Genomic DNA, 16582 nt, shown 5'->3' with positions numbered 1-16582 from the left:
TTCAAGTTCACTGGACTACTTTTTGGTCTGCACTACCTGTATAAGGTCGCTGTTATACCTGCCACCTGCCCTTCTGCACACACATTTGGGATGTGCTTTGAACACTGGCAAAGCAATTTCTACACATGAGGGCATCTACAGTCTCCTATTTTTATTCAATAATATCTTTGGGACATTACTAACCCCACCACGAGTATTGTAAGTATTATTGGTAAACCCTTTTCCTCTGTAATCAACCGCCTTATGTATACCTGTACATCTGTTTGGTTGTGATCTGGTTTTAACATTGTGTTCCCTGTTATTCATTAGATTCCATGTAAATGTTGTATCTACACCCCTGAAGAAGGATATGCTTTATTAAGCTCCGAAAACGCGTAGGGTGACTATACCTACATGACCTATACTGCATAATCAAGTGGTGTATATTGTTATCAACACTGTCTTCACAACTGTACCCAGAGATATATTTTGCATGTATACTATTCTTCTATCTGTTTTATGAAATAAAATATTTTTGTATTGTTTTCTAAGTAAGTTGTATGTGCCTTTAAAATCCACCCCCAGGGGATCCCTCCTTTAGTTCCATGAGACAAATAGCCAGATAGGTAGTGGCCCCAACAGAGGAAATATTCAAAAAACGGGACACCCACCCACCCGATGGTCATACAATCAAAGAATTATATAGTGCACTTTCATGGTAATTCATATTAGTGAATACAGGAGACATTATAAATGAAAACTGTTTATTATGCACTTTAGTGTACATATGTAATATTATAATGCTGTGAATCACCTGTGGATTTCTACCTTTTGTATGTGTATGTTGACACAAAATTTTAATAAAAATATATTTAAAAAAAAAGAAAAAGTGACACAAAGGATGAGGAATAATTTCAACAAAGTTCCCAGAAGCTCAACAGTAATTCCACAAACTGTCACCTGATTGTGGGTTTCTCAATCACAGTGAAATCCCTTCTTTGTGAGATAGGTAGTGGCAACCAAGAGAGTCATCTTCCTCCAGATGGTGGATGGGTCTAGCAGGACTGTGATTGGCTGTAGCAGTGGCCAAGACAGTCCTCTTCCTCCTGGAAACAGGGACTGCCTCCCCCCCCCCCCCCCCGCCATAGCAGAACTGCACCTAATCTCTTCCCCATCATAAAAGCTGACGATCGCAGCTACAGCAAAGTTAGAGAACCAAACAATGTTTCCCATCTTTCACAATGTGTGAGGGCACAGTGCCTCCCCCTCAGTGCAGGTGCGGCATGAGGAAGTCTGAAATTGGAATGAATTAGTGTGTCACTGACACTTCCCTGTGCTGCTCTGCTGATGGGGATGGAGTCGAGTGCCAGCAAAATAGGCTTTGCGTGCCGGAGGTTGCCTACCCCTATTTCATAGGATTGACATGTATTACTGAAACATTGTATCACAGCACAAGAAAACAAAGGTATCCGCTGTACTGAAATGTAAGCAAAGCAGTTCCAGACTATACAGCACACCCAACATCTGTCAAAGAAGTCAAAATGAATTATTGTTGAAAGAGAACTGGTCCTTTCTTGGCTTATGCAAGAATTTGAACATTCAGATTTAAAGCTTATCTAAACCCAAGAACAAAAACCTACAGCTTACTGGTCCTTAGGTGTAGTGGCTGCATTCGTTTTTTTTTTTCAGCTCACAAATTGTCTGGCTAGATGAAGAGCTACTTTTTTTGTACTTGTCAAACATACAAAATAAAATACTTTCACTCGGGTAGTTAAAGGACAGGTCTAGCTTTTGGAGCATGTTACACCTATATTTGGGGTGTAACATGCAATATGCTCCAGCTACTGCTCACAAATGCCCCTCCCAACTGTGGACAAGGGATCCTCTCCCCACAGCAGCTGTCACATTTCAAAATCAGGCTCCACCCACACAGCCCTGTCATTCACAGAGATCTTTCAATAAAGCAACTACAACTCCCATCTTTCACCACAGCAGACGACTTGTAATTCTCAATAAAGTGCCCTTGTAGTTTATTCACACTTCCTACAGCTTAGTAACAGAAATCTCATATAGAGGTGTGGGTACAAAGCTGGAGGATGTGTCCGCAGGAGCCTGACAATGCACTCATGATCTACCGACTGCAGGCGCAATGCTCTGCAGATCCCTCTGAAAAAAAAAAATCAATGCATATTTTTTCCTGCAAAAATTTCTAAAATGTTATTTATTTAAAGAGGAACTTATCCTTTAACAGACAAAAGTGAGCAAATAAGAGAAATCTATTGTTATGGTATATATACGATTTAAGTTATCATAAAAAATACAGGTTTAAATGACACAATTTCTGCTTTGTTTGTTTATTATAAAATAGCTAAATAATTCATACCCAGATAGCAAGGATAATTCGCCACAAATTTGTGGCAGTGTTGAATTTTAAGTGTGATAACTTGCTGCACATTTTCACAGGGCAAGTTGTACACTTGCAATGCACTTGAAGCACAATTTCTAGTTGACACTTTTCCAATTTGTCCCGAATTTGCGTGGCAAGTCTCTAGCAAGAACAAAGTAGCAGTTGTGGGTCTACAACAAGAGCTCTGCAAGTCTATAGCATGAAAATTCAGCCACAGTGCCCCCTGTGGTGGGATGACTATTGCACAACGTAAATGAACCAGAATGTGCATAGACTTGCAGAATGTTTGCAAAGAAAGTTGATCTGGAGTCACGTAATGCAGACTTGCTGCAATTATGCAACAAACTTGTGAAGCCTAGAAAGTCTAGCAATAGCTTAGCAAGTCATTTACAATAATTCATTTTGACTTCTTTGACAGATGTGGGGTGTGCTGTATAGTCTGGAACTGCAGGTCATCTGAGCTACAGAACTGATTCGCTTTGGTTACATTTCAGTAGAGCAGATACCTTTGTTTCCTTGTGCTGTGATACAATGTTTCAGTAATACTGTCAAACCTGTAAAAGAAAGGGACGGAGAGCTCAATCTAGCTGAGTCACTGTGACATCCACAGATTTTCACTTGGTGGCTCGCTACACCCAGGTAATGTGCAGGAATATGTGCGTCACCACAATAATTCCTGAAGTTATGGATTGTATTCCTGATATATAAGCACATTTAATTGATTGTTTATTAAATGCATTTAGTATTTATTATTTATTAGTTTGACTATCGCTAGCTGACAGTCTGCTTAAAGGGAAATTGTAGTGTATTTTCAGCAATCACATTTTGAATTTATCATAACTTTTTCCTATGTGACTGTGGCCTTATTCACAGGGGTGTACTGATCTGTACAGGCATGCAAAAGGGTCATCTTCATCAGCTCAGGATGCAATAGACTGTGTTGTGATCCTTGCCATTGGACCCCCACAGATGTACACTCCAGGATAAGTAAATAAAAATTCCTCTATGTGGGGCTTTTAGGGGGCAGTGAACAACTATACGATCACAAAGAAGTGCAAAAAATATAAATTTTAATTGATCAAGGTTAAAAAAGATGAGATACAATACTTAAAAATATGCTGTACAGATGAACGCAATAAAGTAAAAACAGTTGACAACCACCATTGGTCTGTTGGGAATATGGTATAAACAGATATACCCAACACGTTTCAAGTTTATGGTATTGGTTCTCTGCTTCAGGGGTAGGAGGTTACAACTAGGGATGAGCCGAACACCAACCCCCCTCCCCCCCCCCGGTTCGGTTCGCACCAGAACACACCGACCAGTCAAAAAATTTGGCAGAACACACGAACACCATTAAAGTCTATAGGACACAAACACGAATAATCAAAAGTGCTAATTTAAAGGCTTATATGCAAGTTATTGTCATAAAAAGTGTTTGGGGACCTGGGTCCTGCCCCAGTGGACATGTATCAATGCAAAAAAAGTTTTAAAAACTGAAGTTTTTTCAGTAGAAGTGATTTGTTTAATGTTTAAAGTGAAACAATAAAATTTAAATACTCCTTTAACCACTTGCTTACTGGACACTTAAACCCCCCTCTGTCCAGAGCAATTTTCAGCTTTAAGCACCGTCACACTATGAATGACAATTGCGCGGTCATACAACACTGTACCCAAATGATGATTTTTTTCCCCCATAAATATAACTTTCTTTTGGTGGTATTTGATCACCTCTGTGGTTTTTATTTTTTGTTTAAAATTTTTTAAAAAGACCACATTTTTAAAACATTTTTATATTTTGTTATAAAATTTTGCAAACAGGTAATCCCCCCGAACCAAATTTTTTTTAAAAATTGCATGGGGGTACCCCTAAAATCCATACCAGGCCCTTCTGGTCTGATATGAATTTTAAGGGGAACCCCCCGCCAAAATTTTAAAAAATGGTGTAGGTGTAGGGGTCCCCCCCGAAAATGCATACCAGACCCTTATCCAAGCACACAACCTGGCAGGCCGCAGGAAAAGAGGGGGGGCGAGAGAGCGCCCCCTTCTGAACCATACTAGGACACATGCCCTCAACATGGGGAAGTTGCTTTGGGGTAGATGGTAGGACAAGGGCCTCTTCCCCACAACCCTTGCCTGGTGGTTGTGGAGGTCTGCGGGCGGGGGCTTATAGGAATCTGGATGCCCCCTTTAACAAGGGGACCCTTAGATCCCAGCCTCCCCCAGTGTGAAATGGTAACGGGGTACAAATGTACCCCTACCATTTCACAAAAGAAGTGTCAAAATGTTAAAAACAACAAGACACAGCGGACAAGTCTTTTATTTAAAAAAAGAAAAAAAGTCCCAGGCTGTCCATTCATCTTCTTCTATCACGCCGCGATGGACCGAAAAAAGGTAAAAAAAATCCTTAACCGACCTGCCTCCATGGGAGGTTCCCACCGTGTGACACTTCTTTGCTTGTGACATATCTTGTATAACTGAGGGCAGGGCCATCCAGTGACGTAAATGGGTGACCCCGGACCTCTTGTGCCCCATCGTACGCCAATCTGTACCTGGGAGAGTGGGAACGTATGATTAACCTATCAGAAGATATGATTCCCTTCATGAGCAACATTGTTGTATGGTATCGTTACATCAACAATATTTTTCTCGTGTGGAATGGATCCATTGATTCATTACAACCATTCCTGCATAAAAGTAATTAAAATTACTTTGATTTAAGTTTTACCATGACACGGGATAAGGCATCTATCACCTTCCTCAATGTAACTATTCACAAGGACCCTAATGGCTTACTAAGCAGTAGCCTTTATAGGAAGCCCACGGCAGGTAATTATTTTACATGCAACAGCTTCCACCCTCAAGCATTAATTTCATCTATACCTTATAGTCAGTATCTGAGGATCAGGAGAAACTGCTCGGATAATGAAGTATTTGAGAGGGAAGCTGACTCACTGGAAGCCAGGCTCCTAGCACGCAGTTACTCTAATACTATACTGCTTGAAGAAAGCATTTAAGAGAGCCTGCACCAGGACTCCAATATCCATTATTACAAAATTCTCCAACCAACACAAGAAAATCAAACGTTTAGTAAAATAGTATTGGCATGTCCTCACTTTGGATCCTATAATAAGTCCCTTTGTGCCTAATCTTCCCTCATTTACTTTCAGACGAGCCAGATCCTTGCGTGATCAGCTGACTTCCAGTGAATTCAAAGCAGACAGGCAGAAGGACCCCTGCAAAAGTGCAGGAACATTCACATGTGGGGCCTGCAACTATTGTCGTTTCCTCAATACATCCAAAAACATTATACTTCCAAATGGTGTACGGTACAAACCTTGTCATTATGCTAACTGCCAAAACTCCAGGGGTTGTGTATCTCCTCCTATGTGAATGTGCATGCTTTTATGTTGGTAAGACGATACAAGAATTCTGGCGAAAGGCGTATCGTCATATTGCCTCAATGAAGACATGTAATCCAAGCTTACCCCTTGGTAGACATGTTACCAACATACACAATGGGATCTGTCCCAGAGTCTCCTTCCTAATCCTCGACCGTTTACACCCAGGTATATGTGGAGGAGACTGGAACGAGACTCTGTTACAGCACGAACAGAGGTGGATTTTCCACCTAAATGTCACCCAACCTCCTGGACTCAATGGTTCTGTCTCCTTCAGGCCTTTCCTGGAGGGATGCACTTTAGGGATATCTGAATGGGAGCCATGTGATCCCCCCCTAATAAACACAATCAATAACCAACAATGAGCCTTTAGGGTAATCCAACTTAGCATGATTAATAATGCAAAATTGTGTTCACTATTTCTTGCTACTCAGAATTGTCTATTTGTGATTGGGAACCTTTTAATTCTGACAAGTACTCCTTTCCTGTTGCTGAGGGTTAATGTATAACAATAATGAATTGCTTAACAAACATTTATTCAGATTCTCCTGTATATGTTCTGTAATGATTGCCAAAATGACAAATACATAATTATTATTACTATTTTTACGATCAACCCCTTAGGTTTCTTGGCGTGTCTATCATCATAACAGATATCCTTATTTTTGTATGTGGGACTTTGTAAATAATGTCTGCTTCTTTCCCGTTTTTTGAAACCTGATCTCCCCTAGATTTCGATGGGATGTTGCTGTGTGCTGCATGGGCACATGCCCATTGGTCTCTCGCTCGGCGCACGGAGGCCGTTTATGCCCCTGTGACGTGTCCGGCCTCTCTCCTCTGTGGTATGGCGGCTGGACAGCGTCCGGTTGCCATGACCATGTGCATGCGCCACGGGAGGATGACGCAGGACCAAGTTGCCCTCACGTCACCACCAGCGCTGATGCTCCAACGTGTTTACATGCCAGGACACCTCTCTCCCTCTCCATCTTTCTAAGATGGTCAGGGCGGAGGTGCCCTTCGCATGCCATTGTCCCGGGGGGCATTCCGTAAGCCCCTCCTCACCATACACCACTGATGAAGATTGGCCGTTCCAGCCCTTACCCATACACTAGAGGCGATTCAGTTCGCATTGTGCGCTATATAAGTATTTCATTCATTCATTCATTCATACACTTAAAGCATGGTGCTGACACACAAACGCTATCATGCAGCTTGTGTGCAACACCTGGGACCAATCCATATACTAGCCATATTTTCAGGTAAATACTTTAATCCTGTGTATATACTATGTCCCGTAGAGGTTACTTTAAGGTCTGTTTATGAGGCGGTATGACGGTTCACTTTTCTTCTGAGTTACTTATTCTTTACTTACCTCACTATAGGTTGTTTGTCTCTCGGGTACATCCAGAAATAATCCTGTTCATCTGAGGCTTTTAACTTTGGAATGAGTCCCAGGGTTCCTCCCTAATACATATGCATGCTTGGGTAGATAATCTCCATGCCTCATAATATGTTTATATCACATGTATTTGCATACCTATATGACGATCCAAATCTGACACAATGGTCAGATGGATTTTTTATAATCATTTGGTCTATTGTATGGGACTAGCTGCCTTTACCTTTCCTCTTTTTCCTTAGCGATTTCTGTTGCCCAACACACATTAAAGATAACTAGAGGGGATCCCTCGGGACGCCCTTTGTGGGTGACCTCGTTTGCGCCCTGGGCTGCAGCTGCATCTTTCAGGACTGGAATCTGGGTGGACTTTCTGGCCATAGTCTGTTCTTAGCGTTTTTTAATTGGATGCAAGATAGTTTAAATGTTTATGCAATATATATGGTTAGTATATATGTGTAACAATAAAATGTAAATTCTTGTGAAATTGATTCTTGTTATAAATATATATCCTTACACATTTTCTTTTGCTAATTATAGACGAATTTACATCCCATTGTAACCTCCTACCCCTGAAGGAGAGAACCAATATCGTAAACTCCAGGATAAGTTCCAGACGAATTTCGATCCATGTATGCCCAGTAAGAAAATAGTGTAGTAAGTGTTCCATCCTAAGGTCTGCATTAAGAGAGTATTGTAATGAGTGTACAGCTATGTGTGTAATTTGAGCTTCAACAATTGAACTGTGTAAAGACACACGTTCAGAAAATTGGATGAAAAATACCTTTCGAACCAATCATATGATAATCTGATTATTAGTATGCAGCTTTTGAGAGCTGATCACGACATGCCATGTGAAATTATCAGATGGGACAAACACAAAAAATGTTCTTGTATGGTACCAGAACGTATGATTGTTTAATCAGTACAGTATTCAAATGAAAAAAATAAATAAAAAATGAAAGTCCAAGACCACGCATGCTCAGAAACGAAAGAATACATTATAATACAATACAATACATCACTTCTGCAGCTGTATTCTGCCGTATGAGAATTTTTGTAACTTTAGTAACCTCTTCATTTTCGATATGAGACTATGGACCATTATTCATCCGATATTCTCATCATGTTTTCAAGGCTTTAGGATTGGCCTTGAAAATACCTCCAGATGTGGAGTAAAAATACATATGCAATATGGCATTTGAATATTTTTGATTTTGCTAAAAAATGTGATATACATTTTTGAATTGTATTTTTTAATCATTTATAATCATGAAAATACTGTATATGAAAAAATTAAATTAAAATTAATTAAAATTAATAATTTTATTTTAGCTTTGGATAGATGGAGGAAATCTTTAGACCCCTGCAAGATTTTTATTTATTTTTGTCGGTGCCCCATGTGGGAGATTTCCCTAAAATTCCCATCCCAGAGACACAGCAGAAAGTAAGAGGTCACTAAATGCATGTCCCATATTAGACTGTCACCAGAGCAGGTGTCTCCATTTGATAATTTCCCCTCACTTCCTGTTCTTGCAACAGGTTAGAAATATTGGATGTCCTATCATTTTCTGTGCTGGAAACAATAATTAGTAGGACAGATAAAGAAGGAATCTCTCTAGTAGGGACACCCACTGCAAAAAAAAAAAAAAAAAAAAAAAAAAAAAACTTGACAGCAGTTCTAACCCTTCCACACTGTATCCAAACTCCAAAAAAGTTTTGGATTTACTTACATTTGAAGGTCAGCTGAGTGCACTGTGTGATTTTTGACAGGGTTGCAGCTTGGATAAAATGTATTCACGGATTTCACGGATTACCTGCAACTTGGGTGTTATGGTTTCTGATTCAAATTGCTGTGATTTCAAATTTTAAGATCCTATTGAATAAATAATTAAAAGAAACAATGGCGGATAAAATGCTATAGGAAGAGAAATCTCCAGGAAACCACCTGGAATGTATATCTAGTACACTGCATAATTCATGTAAACTGCGCATTCACACAACCCAAGTCTAATCCTCCTCCCTCACCCCATGCGATGGCTTACTTTTCTGAGAAAGCATTACATTCATCCCTTCTATTTCTGAAAGAAACGCTTATAAGAAAATGAATTTCCCTATTCATTCCCTTTTCTCTTTTCAGTTGACAAATTGTTAGTAGTAGGAATCAGAGATCAGACTTGTGACAGGTCATCGGATAGAAGGCTTGATTATAAGTCATGCCAACTTACTATACCCTCCTATTCCATTATGGAACTATTCCTGCCCAGTCAGTAAAATATAAGGGCTTATTCAATAAGGGTAAAGGGCAGCGATGAATCAGAAATGACAGTAATAATTCTCTGAGCTGACCACAATCAACTTAAATCAAAGTCCGGAACATAATAAATTATATATACGCAAGTATTATATATTTCATTTAAAGCGGAGCTCCACCCCATTTAAAGACAATAGCTCCTGACGATTCTATAGCTGTTCTAATAATGAAACTGAACTTTTTTTTATTTTTTCACTGTACCTTTGTTTTTCTTCACATTTAGTCTATTTCCTGGATCTGGGGATTGCGCTATGGGTGGAGTTGGTGCGGCTATTTCATAATTTCCTCTAGTTCCGCACTGTCTCCTGGGATCTTTTGTGCTTGTTCCCTTACCTTACTGCGCATGCGCGAGATCTGAGCTACAACGGCCGTTGCATGCTGGGAGATGGACATCACAGAATCCCAGAAGAGAATGCCTGTGCGCTTCACATGCCCACAGGCAAGATGGAAATAATCTATATCTTTTATATAAAGCTGTCTTTTATTGAGAAAAATCAATGGGCAAAGAACCAAAAACGGAACATGTGAGTAACAGATTTAAACTCTAAATAGATTTTAATTGTCCCCAAAAAAAAAAATTGTCGGAGGCAGTGGATCCCTGCTTTAAAGTGTAAGATAAACTAATTTTTTTTTTTGAGTTTTGGATTTTTGTATCAAACGGAGAACCCTTTTTTTTTTTTTTCTTCTTTCTTTTTTGTTTTGTTTTTGTTTTTTAGGTTGCATTGGGGAGGTTTTCCTTAAGTTCCTGACCCAGGGATATAGCAAGAAGTAAATGGAGTCTCCCCTCACCTTCAGTTTTTCATTCACTTGTGTGCATGGGAGAGTGACATTTATTTAATTTTTAATTTTTATGTTTATTCATTAATTTATTTTCATAACTTTTCTCTTGCATATACGTTTGAAAACTCTCATGTGAGATACACACAGGTTTCTCTGCCAAAAACTCCACAGACCTGGGTCACACAGGGAGACTTGTCAGGCAACATAGCCGCCTGACAAGTCGCGTTCCGTTCTGTACTATGGAACTGTTCTAATAGGAATGACTCAAGTCGCTCCGACTTAGAAAAAGGTTCCTGTACTACTTTTGAGGCGACTTCAGGCGACTTGCATTGACTTCTATACAGAAGTCATTTTGCAAGCCGCCGCTGAAGTTGTGTGCAGGTCATCTCTGTGAGTCGCGCTGCAAGTCGTGCTGCCCCTGTGTGAATCGGCTCTTAACCAGTTGCCGACCGCCGCACGCCGATGTACGTCGGCAGAATGGCACGGGCAGGCATAAGGGCTTACATGTACGTCCCTTGCCTCCCGCGGGTCGGGGGCCCGATCGGGCCCCCGCCAGGTGCCTGCGGCGGTCGGTTTTCGTCCGGGAGCGATCCGGGACGAGGGGGCGGCCATTCATTCATGGCCACCCCCTCGCGATCGCTCCCGACGAATAGAAATCCCCCGTGACATCACTTCCTCTCCTGTAATGTAAACACAGGAGAGGAAGTGATGTATTCTCTCCTCCGTGTCGGTATTTTTCGTTCCGACACGGAGGAGAGCGGATCGGTGAGTTGCACCAACACTCTACACACAGTAGAACATGCCAGGCACACTCACACCCCCCCTTTACCCCCCGATCACCCCCCCAATTACCCCTGCCCCCCAGTCACAGTGACACCAATGTCATTTTTTTTTTTTTTTTTTGCATTGGTGTCATTTGTGACTGTAATAACTGTTAGGGCAGTTAGAGTTAGCCCCCTTTAGTTCTAATGTACCCCCCTAACCCCCCCAATAAAGGTCTAACCCCGTGATCACCCCCCGTCGCCAGTGTCACTAAGGCTGGGTTCACATTGCAGCGGTTTATGAGAACGAATGTGATTCGCACCGCACTGCAGTGCAAATCACATCCGATCTCTGTGCGATTCGAGTTCAGCCATTCGCCGCACCCGCCGCACCCGCCACACCCGCCGCACCCGCCGCACCCGCCGCAAATTCGCACGGGACCCTTTTTTTGGCCCGCAGCAGAATCGGATCGCATGGGTGTTCACACCATGCGATCCGAGTTTGCAGATCGCACTGCGATATGCGAACTGATCTGGGGGTGTCAGTAACATTTCACTGACACTCCCAGCAGTTCGCATAGGGCAGTGTGAACTGCCGCCGGGAGGCATGCGATGCGGGAACCCGCCGCGGATTCGCGGCGTTTCCGCATCGCTCCAGTGTGAACCCAGCCTAATAAGCGATCATTTTTCTGATCGCCGTATTAGTGTCACAGGTGACGCTAGTTAGGCAGGTAGGTATTTAGGTTCGCCGCAGCTTTTTATAGCGCCAGGGACCCCCATATACTACCGCATAAAGCCCCCTGATTGCCCCCTAGTTAACCCTTTCACCAGTGATCACCATATAACTGTTACAGGTGACGCTGGTTGGTTAGTTATTTTTTTATAGTTTCAGGGCACCCGCCATTTATTACCTAATAAAGGTTTAACCCCTTGATCACCCGGCGGGTGTCATTTGTGACTAATAACTGTTAGGGCAGTTAGGGTTAGCCCCCTTTAGTTCTAAGGTACCCCCCTAACCCCCCCAATAAAGGTTTAACCCCGTGATCACCCCCCGTCGCCAGTGTCACTAAGGCTGGGTTCACATTGCAGCGGTTTATGAGAACGGATGTGATTCGCACTGCACTGCAGTGCAAATCACATCCGATCTCTGTGCGATTCGAGTTCAGCCATTCGCCGCACCCGCCGCACCTGCCGCAAATTCGCACGGGACCCTTTTTTTGGCCCGCAGCAGAATCGGATCGCATGGGTGTTCACACCATGCGATCCGAGTTTGCAGATCGCACTGCGATATGCGAACTGATCTGGGGGTGTCAGTAACATTTCACTGACACTCCCAGCAGTTCGCTTAGGGCAGTGTGAACTGCCGCCGGGAGGCATGCGATGCGGGAACCCGCCGCGCATTTGTGGCGTTCCCGCATCGCTCCAGTGTGAACCCAGCCTAATAAGCGATCGTTTTTCTGATCGCTGTATTAGTGTCACAGGTGACGCTAGTTAGGCAGGTAGGTATTTAGGTTCGCTGCAGCTTTTTATAGCGCCAGGGACCCCCATATACTACCGCATAAAGCCCCCTGATTGCCCCCTAGTTAACCCTTTCACCAGTGATCACCATATAACTGTTACAGGTGACGCTGGTTGGTTAGTTATTTTTTTATAGTTTCAGGGCACCCGCCATTTATTACCTAGTCTCACTAGTGTACCCCTAAATTTAGGGGTGTCTACTTTCCAAAATGGGGTCATTTGGGGGGGGGGTTTGTGCCATCTTGGCATTTTATGGCCTTCAAAACTGTAACGCCCTTAGAAAGCCTGAAGGCGGTGCTTGGTTTTCGGGGCCCCGTACGCGGCTAGGCTCCCTAAAAGTCCCACATATGTGGTATCCCCGTACTCAGGAGAAGCAGCAGAATTTATTTTGGGGTGTCATTTCACATATGCCCATGGCATGCATGAGCAATATATCATTTAGTGACAACTTTGTGAAAAAAAAAAAAAAAAAAAAAGTTTGTAATTTTCCCGCAACTTGTGGCAAAATATAAAATATTCCATGAACTCAACATGCCTCTCAGCAAATAGCTTGGGGTGTCTACTTTCTAAAATGGGGTCATTTGTGGGGGTTTTGTGCCATCTTGGCATTTTATGGCCTTCAAAACTGTAATAGGTAGTGAGAAGTGAACTCAAAAATTTACGCCCTTAGAAAGCCTGAAGGCGGTGCTTGGTTTTCGGGGCCCCGTACGCGGCTAGGCTCCCAAAAAGTCCCACATATGTGGTATCCCCGTACTCAGGAGAAGCAGCAGAATTTATTTTGGGGTGTCATTTCACATACGCCCATAGCGTGTGTGAGCAATATATCATTAAGTGACAACTTTGTGTAAAAAAAAAAAAAAAATTTTTTTTTGTCATTATTCAATCGCTTGAGGCAAAAAAATAAAATATTCAATGGGCTCAACATGCCTCTTATCAATTTCCTTAGGGGGTCTACTTTCCAAAATGGGGTCATTTGGGGGGGTTTTGTACTGCCCTGCCATTTTAGCACCTCAAGAAATGAGATAGGCAGTCGTAAACTAAAAGCTGCGTAAATTCCAGAAAACGTACCTTAGTTTGTAGATGTGACAACTTTTGCGCAAACCAATAAATATACAATTATTGACTTTTTTTTTACCAAAGACATGTGGCTGAATACATTTTGGCCTAAATGTATGACTAACATTGAGTTTATTGGATTTTTCTAATAACAAAAAGTAGAAAATATCATTTTTTTTCAAAATTTGCGGTCTTTTTACATTTATATCGCAAAAAATAAAAATCGCAGAGGCAATCAAATACCATCAAAAGAAAGCTCTATTTGTGGGAAGAAAAGGACGCAAATTTTGTTTGGGTACAACATTGCATGACCGCGCAATTACCAGTTAAAGCAGCGCAGTGCCAAATTGTAAAAAGACCTCTGGTCATTTACCAGCAAAATGGTCCGGTCTGAAAGTGGTTAATCGATCAAAGAAAATATATATGCACATATATGTTTATATTTATTGATAGCTTTTAAAAAGATTTGGGATGTTTTCCACTAGCCTAGGTTTTCATTATGTTATATGTTTGTTACCAATAAATTTTAGGCTTTCTGATTGGTTTCCTATGCGATTGTTCTATCTTTTCCTTTAAGGAGTCAATTGGATGTATATATATGGAGGAGAAGTCCAGCTGACTCACCTCAACATTAATCTAAAACATTGCATCACCTGTAGTGGGTGTATCCGATACTCAATCAAGCCAATTTACAGGTTTGTCTGTCTGTGTGTGTATATATGTGTCTTTGTTAGTGCCTTAAAATTTAGCTATGAATAAGCACCTGCCTTGACGGTGTGAAATGCGTTGGTGGTTTTATCCCTGCTGTATGGATTTATATTAATAAAGAAATTGTTTCTGTAATAACTCAACATTTTGAATTTCCCATCACTTTCTATACCAGAGACAATGGTTATTAGAATCAAGAGTCAGGGTGAATTTCCCCAGTGGGACCTAAGTTCTATCCCCTAAACACTCAATTCTAAATTAAAAGAAAGTTAAAAAAAAATTTAAAAGTTTGGCTGTACATATGCAGTATCTTACAAAAGTGAGTACAGCCCTCACATTTTTGTAAATATTTTATTCTATCTTTTCATGTGACAACACTGAAGAAATTACACTTTACTTCAATGTAAAGTAGTGAGTGTACAGCTTGTATAACAGTGTAAATTTGCTGTCCCCTCAATATAACTCAACACACAGCCATTAATGTGTAAACCGCTGGCAACAAAAGTGAGTACCCCACTAAGTGAAAATCGGTTGAGGTTCCGGTTCATGCTCCCAACATTGTATGAACAGCTTAGGGATGGCCCCTTCCTGTTCCAACATGACTTTGCACCAGTGCACAAAGCAAAGTCCGTAAAGACATGCATGAGCAAATTTGGGGTAGAGGAACTTGACTGGCCTGCACAGAGGCCTGACCTCAACCTGATAGAACATGTTTGGAATGAATTAGAGCAGAGACTGTGACCCAGGCCTTCTTGTTCACATCAGTGCCTGACCTCACAAATGTGCTTCTGGAAGAATGGTCATACATTCTGTCGTAGAAATTTGGCTGCTATGCACACAGCCCCATATTCTGCTGTGCTTCCAATAAGCACCCATTTCCATCTTAATGATATCATGCTTTAGGCTTACCTTCCAACACATTCATCCCAATGAACAGACTCAACCATCCTTCTTATGTTCTCAGTTCCATCCTTATGCACCCACCCCCAACATCGCCTTTTATTATCTCCCAAAGAATGACAAACAGGAAGTCCTGCCCCTAACAGGCAGGCACTTCCTCAGTACAGAAAATGACATCACAGGAAATGACATACATTAAAGGGGAGGGCATTCACAAGAGGAAGTGCACACGCCCCCTTTTAGTCAGTATGGAGCACAGACCATAGTGTTTTCAAAGTAAACAGTATGGGGTGAGCTTATTATGATTCTTAAAAGCTTGAGACAATCTGTGGGGACATTGCTACTGGTGTTGTTAACATACGGTACTAGTATATTAACAAGGCAGATACCAGTGTCCTCTTATTAAAGCAGATATGTATCCAACAAGGATAACGTAGCCACACAGAGATAAAATAATATGTCTATCTCGTTATGTAGACTTCGCTTCTCTAATGCCCATATTCATTTGAAGGAAAGAAGCCCAGCGCATTGCGCTTGGTACCTACAAACCAACAAACATCCACAGACACAGAGAACACGTCTCAAATCCGATGAGAAGGTTTTCATACTGACTTTTTACCACTGGTCTCATTTTGACCCAAGTACGCTCTGCTAGAGCGCTCCTCGATCAAACCGGACACAGGGAGACAGATGACAATCTATAAAACACACATCCTAGAATAAAATGTTATACAATCAAATTTTCCACAACAATTCCCATAAGCCAACTCAATATTGAACCCTATGGACTAAGACTGGGATGCAGTTAAAGTTCATGGGTGTGTAAAGGCAGGTGTCCCAATACTTTTGGTAATATAGTGTACAAGTGCATCCAGGAAAGTATTCACAGCACTTCACTTTTTCCTCAGTTTGTTATGTTACAACCTTATTCCAAAATTGATTCAATTCATTATTTTCCTCAAAATTCTACAAACAATACACCATAATGACAACGTGAAAAAAGTTTGTTTGAAATCTTTACAAATCTGTTAAAAATAAAAAATTCACATGTACATAAGTATTCACAGCCTTTGCTCAATACTTTGTTCAAGCACCTTTGGAACCAATTACAGCCTCAAGTCTTTTTGAGTATGATGCTACAAGCTTGGAACACCTATTTTTGGCAGTTTCTCCCATTCTTCTTAGTAGGACCTCTCAAGTTTAATCAGGTTGGATGGGGAACATTGGTGCACAGCCATTTTAAAATCTCTCCAGAGATGTTCAGTCAGGTCTGGGCTCTGGCTGGGCCATTCAAGGACATTCACTGAGTTGTCCCGTAGACACTCCTATGTAATCTTGGCTGTGTGCTTGGGGTAGTTGTCC

At 41.5% G+C, this 16582-nt stretch overlaps 1 long non-coding RNA gene across 1 annotated transcript in view; it reads right to left on the bottom strand.

Moving 5' to 3' along the window:
• Positions 1-15285, bottom strand: part of LOC143930129 (uncharacterized) — a 124286-nt gene extending 109001 nt beyond the window's left edge. Inside the window, exons 1-2 of the long non-coding RNA XR_013262719.1 lie at positions 15230-15285; positions 8917-9059 (exon numbers count right to left, since the gene is read on the bottom strand). This is a non-coding gene — a long non-coding RNA (uncharacterized LOC143930129). The remainder of the gene's footprint in view (positions 1-8916; positions 9060-15229) is intronic.
• Positions 15286-16582: the final 1297 nt, after the last annotated feature.

This window comes from Lithobates pipiens, unplaced genomic scaffold (assembly GCF_037356315.1).
Source record: "Lithobates pipiens isolate NorthernLeopardFrog02 unplaced genomic scaffold, aLitPip1_a1.2 Scaffold_25, whole genome shotgun sequence".
NCBI lineage: Eukaryota > Metazoa > Chordata > Amphibia > Anura > Ranidae > Lithobates > Lithobates pipiens.
Note: the sequence above shows the minus strand (reverse complement) of the source record. Positions and strands in the feature narration are given on the sequence as shown.